This window comes from Echinops telfairi, unplaced genomic scaffold, assembly GCF_000313985.2.
Source record: "Echinops telfairi isolate 266 unplaced genomic scaffold, ASM31398v2 ScPeMD7_4;HRSCAF=17, whole genome shotgun sequence".
NCBI classification, from domain to species: domain Eukaryota; kingdom Metazoa; phylum Chordata; class Mammalia; order Afrosoricida; family Tenrecidae; genus Echinops; species Echinops telfairi.
Genome location: NW_022103900.1, coordinates 1,934,290 through 1,945,558, shown reverse-complemented (window position 1 = coordinate 1,945,558; position 11,269 = coordinate 1,934,290). Strand labels below are relative to the sequence as shown.

Below are 11,269 nucleotides of genomic sequence, written 5' to 3'. Positions count from 1 at the left end.
CAATTTCTTTCCTTCTTTAACCCTCGTGTGGTTCTCCCAGTTTTCCTCTGAGCTTTACTGCTGGCATCACTAACTTTCTTTGGAGCCATGATTACGATATTTTACACAAAAGCACAATGATGAACATTTGAACGCACTTACACAAGCACTGTATGTTGTCTGAGCAAGAGCAGTCCTTAGACTGAAGTGTCCCCCCCTTCGAGTTCAAGGTGAGATGAGACCGTGGCTCACTCTCCACCTGCACAGGATTTTTCAGGTCGGATTTTCAGTTTGACTACCGAGCAGAGTTACAAACACCGAGCAGATTATTTTTTCGAACTGTGCTGTCCGAGTATTGGAAAGTTCGAGCTTGGAGCCGTGTAACAACGATGATGCCACTGTATGTAGAACATGCATCTTACTTCATACTCTCTAGAGCAGGGGTTCTGCACCTTCCCACAGCCGCCACCCGGTCATACAGTGCCTCATGTGGTGGGGACCCCCCAACCATAAAATGATTTTCATTGCTACCTCATCACTGTCATTTTACTACTGTTATGAATCAGGCGACCCCTGTGAAAGGGTCGGTCAACCCCCAAAGGGGTCAAGTTGAGACCCACAGGTTGAGAACCACTGGGCCATACATATTCTTTGCCTTTTGATCTTTAGTACAGCAATGGACTTCAATGGACTCCCAGAACATATTCTATCTGGAGAGGGCTTGCTTCATTCTTCCTCACTCAAATCATACTCCAAAGTCTCACCTAGTGACTTTTGGGGTGAATGAGGGGTTTTTCTCACCTGGGAAAAGGCCTTGGGGTTTGTTTTCCTTTGATGATCATGTTGAGAGGCAGGCAGATCATTTGACGGTGAGTCCTCCTGCAGGTCTTGATCTTGTCTGTGCTTACATCTGTCCTACATGAGGAGCCTTCAGTCTTTGTTTGTTTGTTTTTTTTTAAGTGAGAGTGAGTCAGTGAGAGATTGAGGCAGTGAGACAGTGAGAGTGAGGCAGTGAGTGAGTGAGGCAGGGAGTAAATGAGACAGTGAGTGAGTGAGGCAGTGAGAGAGTGAGACAGTGAGTGAATGAGACTGAGAGAGTGAGAGTGAGGCAGTGAGTGAGTGAGTGAGACAGTGAATGAGTGAGACAGTCGCCTTCAGCCTTTATACAAACACACAACTTTTGCCACAGTCCTCTGTTATTGTCTTTATAGCAGCTTGCAGCAGCCTCGGAGATAATCACATGCCTGTATGTATGCTGTCTATCGCTTCCCCAGAGCATGGGAGTCATTGGGCCCCAGAACCTGTACCTCTGATTCCCTGCTGTATCCCCAGAACCCCAAAGGGTGCTTGCCCACCACTTTACAGGCCTGAAAACACATGTGTTGTGAGTGGACTTCAGAAGTGGGCAGCTAAGGACACCCAGGAAGAAGTGAGATGGCAGGAGCAAAGAGAAAACCAGGCAAAAACTAGAAGTTGGCTTCTCCCCGCCAACAATGTGTAAAGCAAAAGAATGATTGAAACTTTGGTAGGGCATACACAGCTCAGACACCTTGCCTCTCAGAAACCTGGCCTTACATCCCTCCTTACAGTCAACCCGAATCCTGAGTTCTCCTTGCCAGTGTTCACAAATTCTTAGGGGTTTCCTGACCCAGAGCTCTCCCAATGCCATCACTTAGGCTCCTCAGATCCAAATATTGTTCTAGTTAGCCCGAATTCTCATGCAAACATAAAGAGGCTTTCTCCAAATCGCTCACAAGATCTAGGATAAATGTACACACCGTACTGAAGATGTGGGTTACAGGCAGGGCTAACTCTGGGAAAGAAACAGCCTTGTCATATTCAGCTGCCTCTCGGCTCCCTCCCTCTGCAAAGTAAATTCCTCTTCGTTTCCACCTGAGCTGTCTTGGGAGCTTTCCCCGGGGATCTCGTACACCCCCACTTCCAGCAGCATATCAAAGATCAGTATGATGATGTTTCTCTAAAACAAATCCAGGCAAATGGGATGGGGTCCACATTGCTGCACAAGTTATTACTTGAGTGATCAGGCCCTTAGAGAAAGACGGCAAATGGAGTACACATGAAAACTAGTGCTGCTTTGGAACACTGGGCATTGCTTAGTGTACAGCTTTCTAGGGTACTCCATTCTGATTCGTTGCCTTTGAGCTATTTTACAATTCTGTACATTGTAGGTGATTGATAACAATGCAAACAATATTTTCCCCTATACATGCAAATAAACTGTCCTCAAATAGAGGGCCAACTCTCCCCGACCCCCAAGGAAAAAGACAGTTGTGAGTGATTTACTATGCCTGGAATGGCAGATTCAAGAAGAATAGCTAAAGCACACAAAAGTAACGATGAATAAAAGTATAATGAAATGTCCAAAGGCCTGGAAATGGAAACCAAAAGGAAAAATACACTTAGCATATCTCAAACTGAAATAATTGAAGAAAAATCAGTACAAGCTTTGAATTGCAAGATCAAAGGGTCCTATGAACAAAATATTAAATGATGCAGGAAGCAGCAAAAGAAAATGGAAGGAATACAGGACCACAAAGAATTGGCCAGCTTTCAACATTTTAAGAGGTGGCCTATGATCAAGACTCAGTGACACTGAAAGCAGAAGTCAAAGCTGCACTGACGGCCTCTGAAAAGCAAGGCCCTGTAGTGGAAGGAATGCCAGTTGGAATGTTTCAACAAACTGGTGCTGTGCAGGATGCACTCAGTTGTCTATGCCAAGAAATCTGGAACACAACTGCCTGGACAACCAGCAGCAAGAGCTCCATCGTTGTGCCTATTCCGAAGAAAGGTTACCCAAGAGAAAGCAGAAATTATCAAGTATAATCATTGATATCATGTGCAAATATAATTTTACTGAAGACAATTCAACGATAGTTGCAAAAGTATATCCACGGGGCTTTGGGGGTTGCCAGAAATTCAAGTCAGATGCAGACGAGAATGTGGAGCAAAGGATATGGTTACTGATGTCAGGTGGGTCTTGACTGAAAGCAGAGAATGTGAAAAATGCGTACATTTTATGTGACGGCACTCCAGTGTGTGGGCCATAACAAACTATAGACAACATTACACACAATGGCAATTCCCGAACCCTTCATTGTGCTCGTGGGGAACCAAGAGACAGGCATGGGAACAGAACACGGGGTACTGCCTGGGCTGAAATCAGGAAAGGGGTGTCCGGAAAGAGTAGTATCCTCTCTCCATACTTATTCAATGTGCCTGCTGAGTAAACCGTCTTAGAGGCTGAACTATACGAGGAAGAATGCAACATCGGGATTGGAGGCTTATGAACAACCTTCAATATGCAGATGATCCAACCTTGCTTGCCGAAAGCCAAGTGGGCTTGAAGCACTTACTGATGAAGATCAACGACTACAGCCCTCAGTATGGATTACAACTCAATATAGAGAAAACCAAAATCCTCCCCAGTGGACCAATGGACATACATCTTCATGACAGATGGAGAAAAGATTGAAATTGTGCAGGAAGCTGCAGTCAGGATGTCATGTGAGGTGTTGCATTGGGCAAATCTGCTACACACCTCTTTATAGTGTTAAGAGCAAAGATACCACTTGGAGGACTCAGGTGAGCCTAGAGGAGGTTGGAAGAGAATCAGGCAAGCATTAGCCACCTATGAAAACTTTAGCTGGGCATGCTCCAATTCAGCTTTCCACCCCCTTCCCCTAAGCCAGGTGGGCATGACATCTGGGCCACCCGAACTAGGCCCAGGCTCATGATCCCACCCAGCTGGGCTTAATTCAGCCAATGGGGTCAAGCAATACCTTCCACCCTGCCTCCCCAGAGGTTTAAATACACTGGCAGCGGGAAGGTGGTCTCTTTTTTGACCCCTAGTACTGGTCAGTGGCAGGTCAGAGAGGGTGCTCTCCTCTCCGTGCCGCTTGCTGTCTGACCTCAGTTCACCACATGTGGGTGCCCAGTCCCACAAGGTTGCCTGTATTCAATTGTGGGCCCCAGCAAGGCTTCCGCATGGTTTGCAAGCCTCCCTGAAATAGCGTGTACTCTTTTGAGACCGTAAAACCTCAAACGTCTCCTGTCCTTTGTAAAAACCCACTTGGATTACAAACCAGGCTTTGGCGTGAATTCTTTGTGGTGCAAAGCCAAGAACCGAGGTATTAGCCGCCCGAGAAACCTAACAGGCTCCCGAAGGTGGTATTTCATGCTGTTGTGCTTAGGCGGGTCACTGTGAGTCGGAACTGACTCAGAGCCACCAAACAAGAAGAACATCTTGCTCTGATTTTGAGGGTTTCTAATGCACAATAGCGAATACTCAATTTAAGGAAAGCCCTGACCAAAGTTAATCTGCCAGAGGTTTTTCTTTTACCCAAAGTCAAACATCTTTCAATAAGCTTGTTTGAAGCCAGGCTAATTAATTTCAAATTTTAAAAAGATATGGCTGTGTGGAGACCATATTGGCAAGGGAATATCCATTAATCCTGGTAAAAAAGGACAGGGTTCAGTGCATCATATTAAGATAAGCAAATGCTTGCTTTTCTTATTTCTCCCTTTACATTCTCCATTTCATCTAGCTTCTTCAAGCCACCCTCCCCAATCAACATCATCTCTCTATGTATATAGCTAGAATCAATGTTTACAATAAACCTTATACTTAAACCCCATTACGTTTTGATGATTTTTAACACTAGCTCACATGCCATTGCTTTTCTTTTTGTCATCAGACTACCCCAACATAAACCATGAATTCTCAGTTTTGAACAAGTATGCTATATAAAGATAGCTATAGAGGCTGAGAAACAGAATGTAAAATTTTCCTGAAATCCAGATTTCTGGGGTTCACGAAGTAGGTGTGGCTCACTCCAACCACTGCCCTGAGATCTTTTGAACCCCGAGTCCTGACCAGACAGACTGATGGTCAAAAAGTCATGTTTACGTCAAACAGCGGCCTACTAACTAGTAAAGCACCTTCTGCATTCGGCATGTGCTTTTCTGAGGAATTATCTAGATGCAGTCCGTTTGCAGGAGTAGGAACTCCAGGATCTTGCTGGAAGCCAGAACCTGTGTTTTAGGGTGAGCTGTTATTAGAAAGTACTGTTCCCTGGCCCCTTCCACGGCAGCATCAATAAGATGGGGCCTAAGAACCTCTACAAGTCTTTTCTCTTTGGAGCACTTTGACACTATTGTTTTCAACGACACACTTGTACGTCTCCAAATCAAAGTGACTACGTCAGTGGGAGGAGACAACGGAGAAGCTGAATATCAGCAGCTAAAACCAGGCCAGAGACTGACTGACTGGAGCAGATCATTAATTGCACATATGTAAGCTCAGCTTGAGGCTGAAGAGAATGAAAACAAGTTCATGAGAAGCAAATATGACCTTGAGTCTGTTCCACCTGGATTTCAAGAGCATCTCAAGAAAGGATTTGACATAGTCAACACTGATGACAGAAGACTTGATGATATCAAGAGCATCATTCATGAAGAAAGCAAAAGGCTATTTTTAAAAAGGGAAGAAAGAAAAGATCAAAGAGGTTGTCAAAAGAGACCCTGATACTTGCTCTTCTTAATCATAGAGTAGCCTCGTGGAGATGATTCTAAAACTCCTCTTAATATAATTGAACTGTTGAATCGTATGATAAGTGAAATGTACAAGGGGGTATCTGGTTTAAAAAAAACAGATTTTTTTCAATATTTTTGTTTTGTTTTATTTTTTTACAAAAGAACCTTATCGCCTTCCAAGTACTCTCCATTACACTTAATACATTTGTCAAATCTGCGATTCCATTCTTGGAAACAGTTTTCAGAGGCATCTGTTTGAATGACTGACAGCACCTCCCTCTTTTTTTCTTCTTCACCTCTTCTGTATCATGAAATCACTGTCCTTTCATGTCCCTCTGCATTCATGGAAACAAAAAGAAGTGGCACAGAGGAGGTCAGGTGAGTCAGGTGTGTGGGGCAAGAAAGGCATGCTGTTTTGTTTTGTTTTTGCCAAAAAGTGCCTCACTGAGATGGCTGCGTGAGCAGGTGCATTGTCGCGATGGCAAAACCAGTCACCCATCTGCCATAAACCAGGCCTTTTTTTGGCACACTGTTATGCAGTCTTTTCAGACACTCTAAATCAGTGGTTCTCAACCTTCCTAATGCTGTGACCCTTTAATACAGTTCCTCGTATTGTGGTGACCCCCTAACCATAAAATTACTTCAGTTGCTACCTCGTAACTATAATTTTGCTACTGTTATGAATCAGGCGATCCCTGTGAAAGGGTCGTTCGACCCCTAAAGGGGTTGAGACCCACAAGTTGAGAACTGCTACTCTAAATATAAAGCTTAATTAACAGTCTGACCTGGTGGAATGAACTCCAAATGCACTAGGAGTCGACGTTTTCATCGTTCAGGAAGTTGACGGATGTCCAGGATGAGATTTGTCATCAATTGACATTTCACCTTTCTTGAAACTAGAAAGCCACTTGTACACTTGAGTTTTTTCCCATAGTGCTGGCCTTGTAAGCTGTGTTCAACATAACAACCATTTCAGTGGCATTTTTCCCTAGCAGGAAAAAAAAAATTCACAGCTGCACCCTGTTCTCTTAAATCAGCCATCACAAAAAAACAGGTTCTGTGGTATGAGTTGGAGATGCCAGCCCCCCCCCCCACTAATCACGGGTTCAGTAAGCACAATTGTACGGTTGAGAGATATGTATGTTATATTAAAGTCACTGAGAGCATGAGGGATAGAAGAGAAAGTCAAATAATGGAGTCAGACACATTTCATGGTAGCAATGCTTACCTCAGTCTTGCTTGGTGGTCCATGTGGAGAGAGGAGGAAGGGAAGGAGGACAAGGGGAAAAGGAACAGGGGAGTGAGGACGGGAGAGTGGGAGCTGACAACAAGAGGCCTTCTCTATTGCTGACCCAGGACTATATACCTTTGGGGGTGTGCAAGCCCACTAATTACAGCTAAAGACATACGTCATAGGAAGGGGTTGCACTATAGGTTATACAGCAATGAGGGGCTGGTCTAGGGACATGGTCTAGGAAGAGGAGGGCTTGGGGGTATACATGTGACAAGATGGGCAGATCCTAGATTTAGGATGGCAGCTTAACTTTGACCTGTTCTCTGGATCTCCATAGGAACTATTATCAGTAGGGTGTGAACTCCACCTACAGGAACCAAATCGATGACTGCAGGCCTGTCCATTGTCCTTAACAGCAGGCAGCGGGGCCCACTGCAGTCTGGTGACTGACTGTCTTCAGGGAGGATGTCTGTAAGCATCTGACCTCCCCCCACAAGGTTCAAGTGAAACTGCTTTAACTAAAAAATTCACTATGGTCAGAGGGAGCCTTCCCAGGCTACGCCACTGGATGCACTAACTCAGAGCAAGTTGCTCGATGCTCACCTAGCAGGAAAAATGCATACCATGAAAGCTCCACTCTGCCCAGTGCAATTCTAGGGTTCCTTTGGTACCCCATGTATGCCAATAAAATGAATTTTAAAAAAATCATAGAGTAGCTAGGGCAAATGAAGGAAATGACATAAAAGAATGAAACCGAAAATTTCAAAGGCAGCTTTAGAAGAAAAAGAAAATGTTATAATGAAATATGCAAAGACCTAGAGTTAGAATATTCAAAAGAAAGTACACACTTAACATACCTGAAACTGAAAGGACTCAAGGGAAAGTCCAAGCCTTGAGTTGCAATACTGCAGTATTCTATGGGCAAAATATTGAGTAATCCAGGTAGCTTTAAAAGAAGATGTAAAGAATATAGAGTCATTGTACCAGAAAGAACTATTTGACGTTCCACCATTTGGGAGGTAGTATATGATGAAGAACGAATAGTACTAAAGGAATAAACCCAAGCTGCACTGAGAGCATTAGCTAACATTAAGGCTTCGGGAATTGAGAGACTATCGATTGAAATGTTACAACAAGCTGATGAAGCACTGGAAGCACTTACTCATCTATGCCAAGAAAGTATGAAGATAGCTACCTGACCAACTGACTGGGGGAGCTTCATATTTGTACCTGTTTCAAAGAAAGGTAACCCACAGAATATTCAAATTATAGAAAAAAATCATTGATAGCATATGCAGGTAACATTTTGCTGAAGACCATTCAACAGTAGTTTTAGCAGTACATTGACAGGGAGCAGCCAGAGGTTCAGGTTGAATTCAGAAGAGTATGTGGAACAAGGGATGTCATTGCTGACATCGGCTGGATCTTGACTGAAAGCAGAGACTACCAGAACTATGTTTACTTGTGTTTTCCTGACCAAGCAAAGGCTTTTGAGGATCATAACAAACTGTATTGTGGATCATATGAACTATGGACAGCCATGAGAAGAACAGGGATTCCAGAACACGTTATTGTGCTGATGGGTCAGGAGGCAGTTGTGTGAACAAAACAAGGTGTTGTTAGTCCGGTTGCACTAGAGAAACAAATACATTGACACTCAAATGTGTGAGAACTTTATATCAAACAGTAAGTGTATAATAAGAAAACACCCCAGCCAGCCCAGATCAAGTTCATAAGTCTGATATTAGACCATATGCCTGATACCAGTCTATAAATTCCTCTTCAGACTCACGCAACACATGCAATGATGCTGAATACAGGAAGATTACAGACCAGTGGGTGGAAAGTCTTGTGGATCCAGTGGCATTGTAAGCATCTCAGTGTTGGCATGCGTTTCCATGTGGCACCTCCAGCTCCAGGGCTATGGCTGCCACCAGCATAGTTCCATGTGCCTTGTCAACAGGAATGTGAAGCAGAGAGTGTGTATTCCACCTCCCGGGGGGAAGACAGGAGCTCCCAGAATCCACAGGAGAAGGCCATGCCCACGTAGAGGCATGATTGGCTAGGACTGGATTAACAGGTTAGACTCCACCCTTTGCTCAAGTTGACAGATTAAGTAACTGCCATACAAGAGAATACTGTATGGTTTAAAATCAAGACAGGTATGTGTCAGGGTCATATCCTCTCATCATACTTGATCAATGTGTATGCTAAGCAAATAATCAGAGAAGCCGGACAAGATGAAGAGAACTTGGCATCAGGATTGGAGGAAGGCTTATTAATAACGCTTGATATGAAAATGCTACAAACTTGCTTATTAAAAGTGAGGAAGACTTGAAGCACTTGCTGATGAAGATCAAGGATTGCAGTCAATAGGGATAACAATTCAATGTAAGGAAAACCAGAATCCTCACAACTAGACCACTAGGTAACATCATGATAAATGGAGAAAAGATTGAAGTTGTCAAGGATTTTGTCTGGCTTGGACCCACAAACCGTGCTCATGGAAGCAGCAGGCAAGAAATCAAATGGCACATTGCACTGGGTCAATCTTCCACACAAGACCTCTCGAGAGTGTTGAAAAGCTAGATGCATTTGAATTATGGTGCTGTGAAGGATGTTCAAAGTACCTTGGATTACCAAGAGAAAAACAATTCTGGCTTGGAAGAAGTACAGTCGGAATGTCCTTTAGAAGAGAAGATGGCGAGACTTTGCCTCCATTCTACTTCAGGAGAGACCAGGCCCTGGAGAAGGACCTCATGCTCGGTGAAGTCGAGGGCCAGAGAACGAGACGATGGCCCTGAACAAGATGGATCGGCAGTGGCTGCCACAGGGGCCTCTGACCTAAGAACAATTATGCGGATGGTGTAGGACTGGGTGGGCTTTCATTCTATTGCCCGTAGACTCGCTATAAGGAGGAGACCACCCCTGGCACTTAATAACAGCAGCCTCTTAAACTGTGAGTGAATAATTGGTTTGTGAAAGCCATCCACTTATGTTTTTTCTTTTACAACTGCACTAGATAACTAAGATAGGGATTAAGTCAATATTAGAATTCACCTCTAGTCCTGTGTACATGCTGTGGTGCATTTGACCGCTGAGGGAAGGGGATAGCGGTTGTGACTGAAACCCACCACGGGCTCCACGGGAGAAAGATGAGGAGGCAGTCTGCTTCTGCAAACATTGTCAGCCTTGGGACTCAGCAGAGGGAGTCAATTTTATTCTGTCCTTTAGGGTCCCTATGAGACCGCATCCACTTCATAGCAGTAGGATTAGTTTTAGTTTGCCCTTCAGTATTTAGATGCCTGGAAAGGTTGGAGTGGACAAACTGTGACCTTTAGCTATTCAAAAGAGCAAGGCAGTCAGTCTTTGACATGTAGGTGTGTTGTGCCAACATGGCCAGTGAACACATGTGAGGTTAGTTGATGGGTGGAGAGAGAAATGGCTCGGTGAGCCTTGCCTTTCTTGTATCTTGCTCTTTGATCATCAGACGAGTGTGCGGCTGCCTTGCTTGTTCTGTGCCTCCATTTGCAAGCTACACTACCTATGGGACACCTACCCGTGGACTGTGTCGCTGTAACTTGAGGTTCCTTCAAGACCTGCTTTGCCATGCTACTGAAAGGTACATCTCTTGAGCTGAGAACTGTCGGACCTTGTCATCTGGCTGACTGTTGGTGACCTGCTTGCTGTTTGCTGCCTGTGGCCGGAGAGCCTGAACTGCTCCACGGAGGACTACCCTGCGGCCAAAACTTGAAGGACTGTGTCGGTGTAGTAGTTCTCTCACGGAAGTGAGTTGCACTGAGCCTTTTGTAGTGCTTTATAGATTAACTTTATTTCTTTTGTATCTATATAAATAGATACAAAAGTATTAGTGTCCTGGCTTTGTTTCTCTAGAGAACCCTGCCTAACACACAGTCAATGCCAAGGGATCCTTTACACACATTGCTGATAGGGCAGATAAAACTTCCAGTTGGGCAGCTAGTGATTTCCTGGAATAGTCATGCTGATTTCGAGGGCTGCTAACTTCAAGGCCAGCAGTTCAAAACCACCAGCTGTTCCAAAGGAGAAGACGGGGCTTTTTCCCGTTGAGAGTTACAGTCTCGGAAGCCCACAGGACAGCTCTACTTTGTCCTATAGGCTCGCTATGAGTCGGCAGTGGACTTGATGGCAGTGAGTGTGGCTTGGTTTGGGGCACGGCAAGGTGGGCTCCTGAAACTCTGTGGGTCTGTTTTACCTGTAAAAGCGGGGTGCATCCCAGAGGTGAGCCTCTGGAAGGCACCGCCAGTCGCGACACAGCAGTGTCTAGAAGCGCAGGTGGCGCAGCCCTGGCGTATTTGGCTCTGGCCAGGAAGGCAGAGGAACCCGGAAGGTGGCATTTGTTCCCAAAGAGCGTGGAAAGGGGGCGCACGACTAGGCGAGCGGGGTGCCAGGGCCGCAAGCAGGCTTCCGGGCCTGGGAGGTGCGCAGGGCTCCGCCTGGGACGGATCCGGACCGGCGACGCCC

General features: G+C 45.1%; 1 pseudogene; it reads right to left on the bottom strand.

Moving 5' to 3' along the window:
• The window catches only part of LOC115872337, a 1,959-nt pseudogene extending 1,870 nt beyond the window's left edge, over positions 1 to 89 (bottom strand).
• Between the last annotated feature and the right edge of the window lie 11,180 nt (positions 90 to 11,269).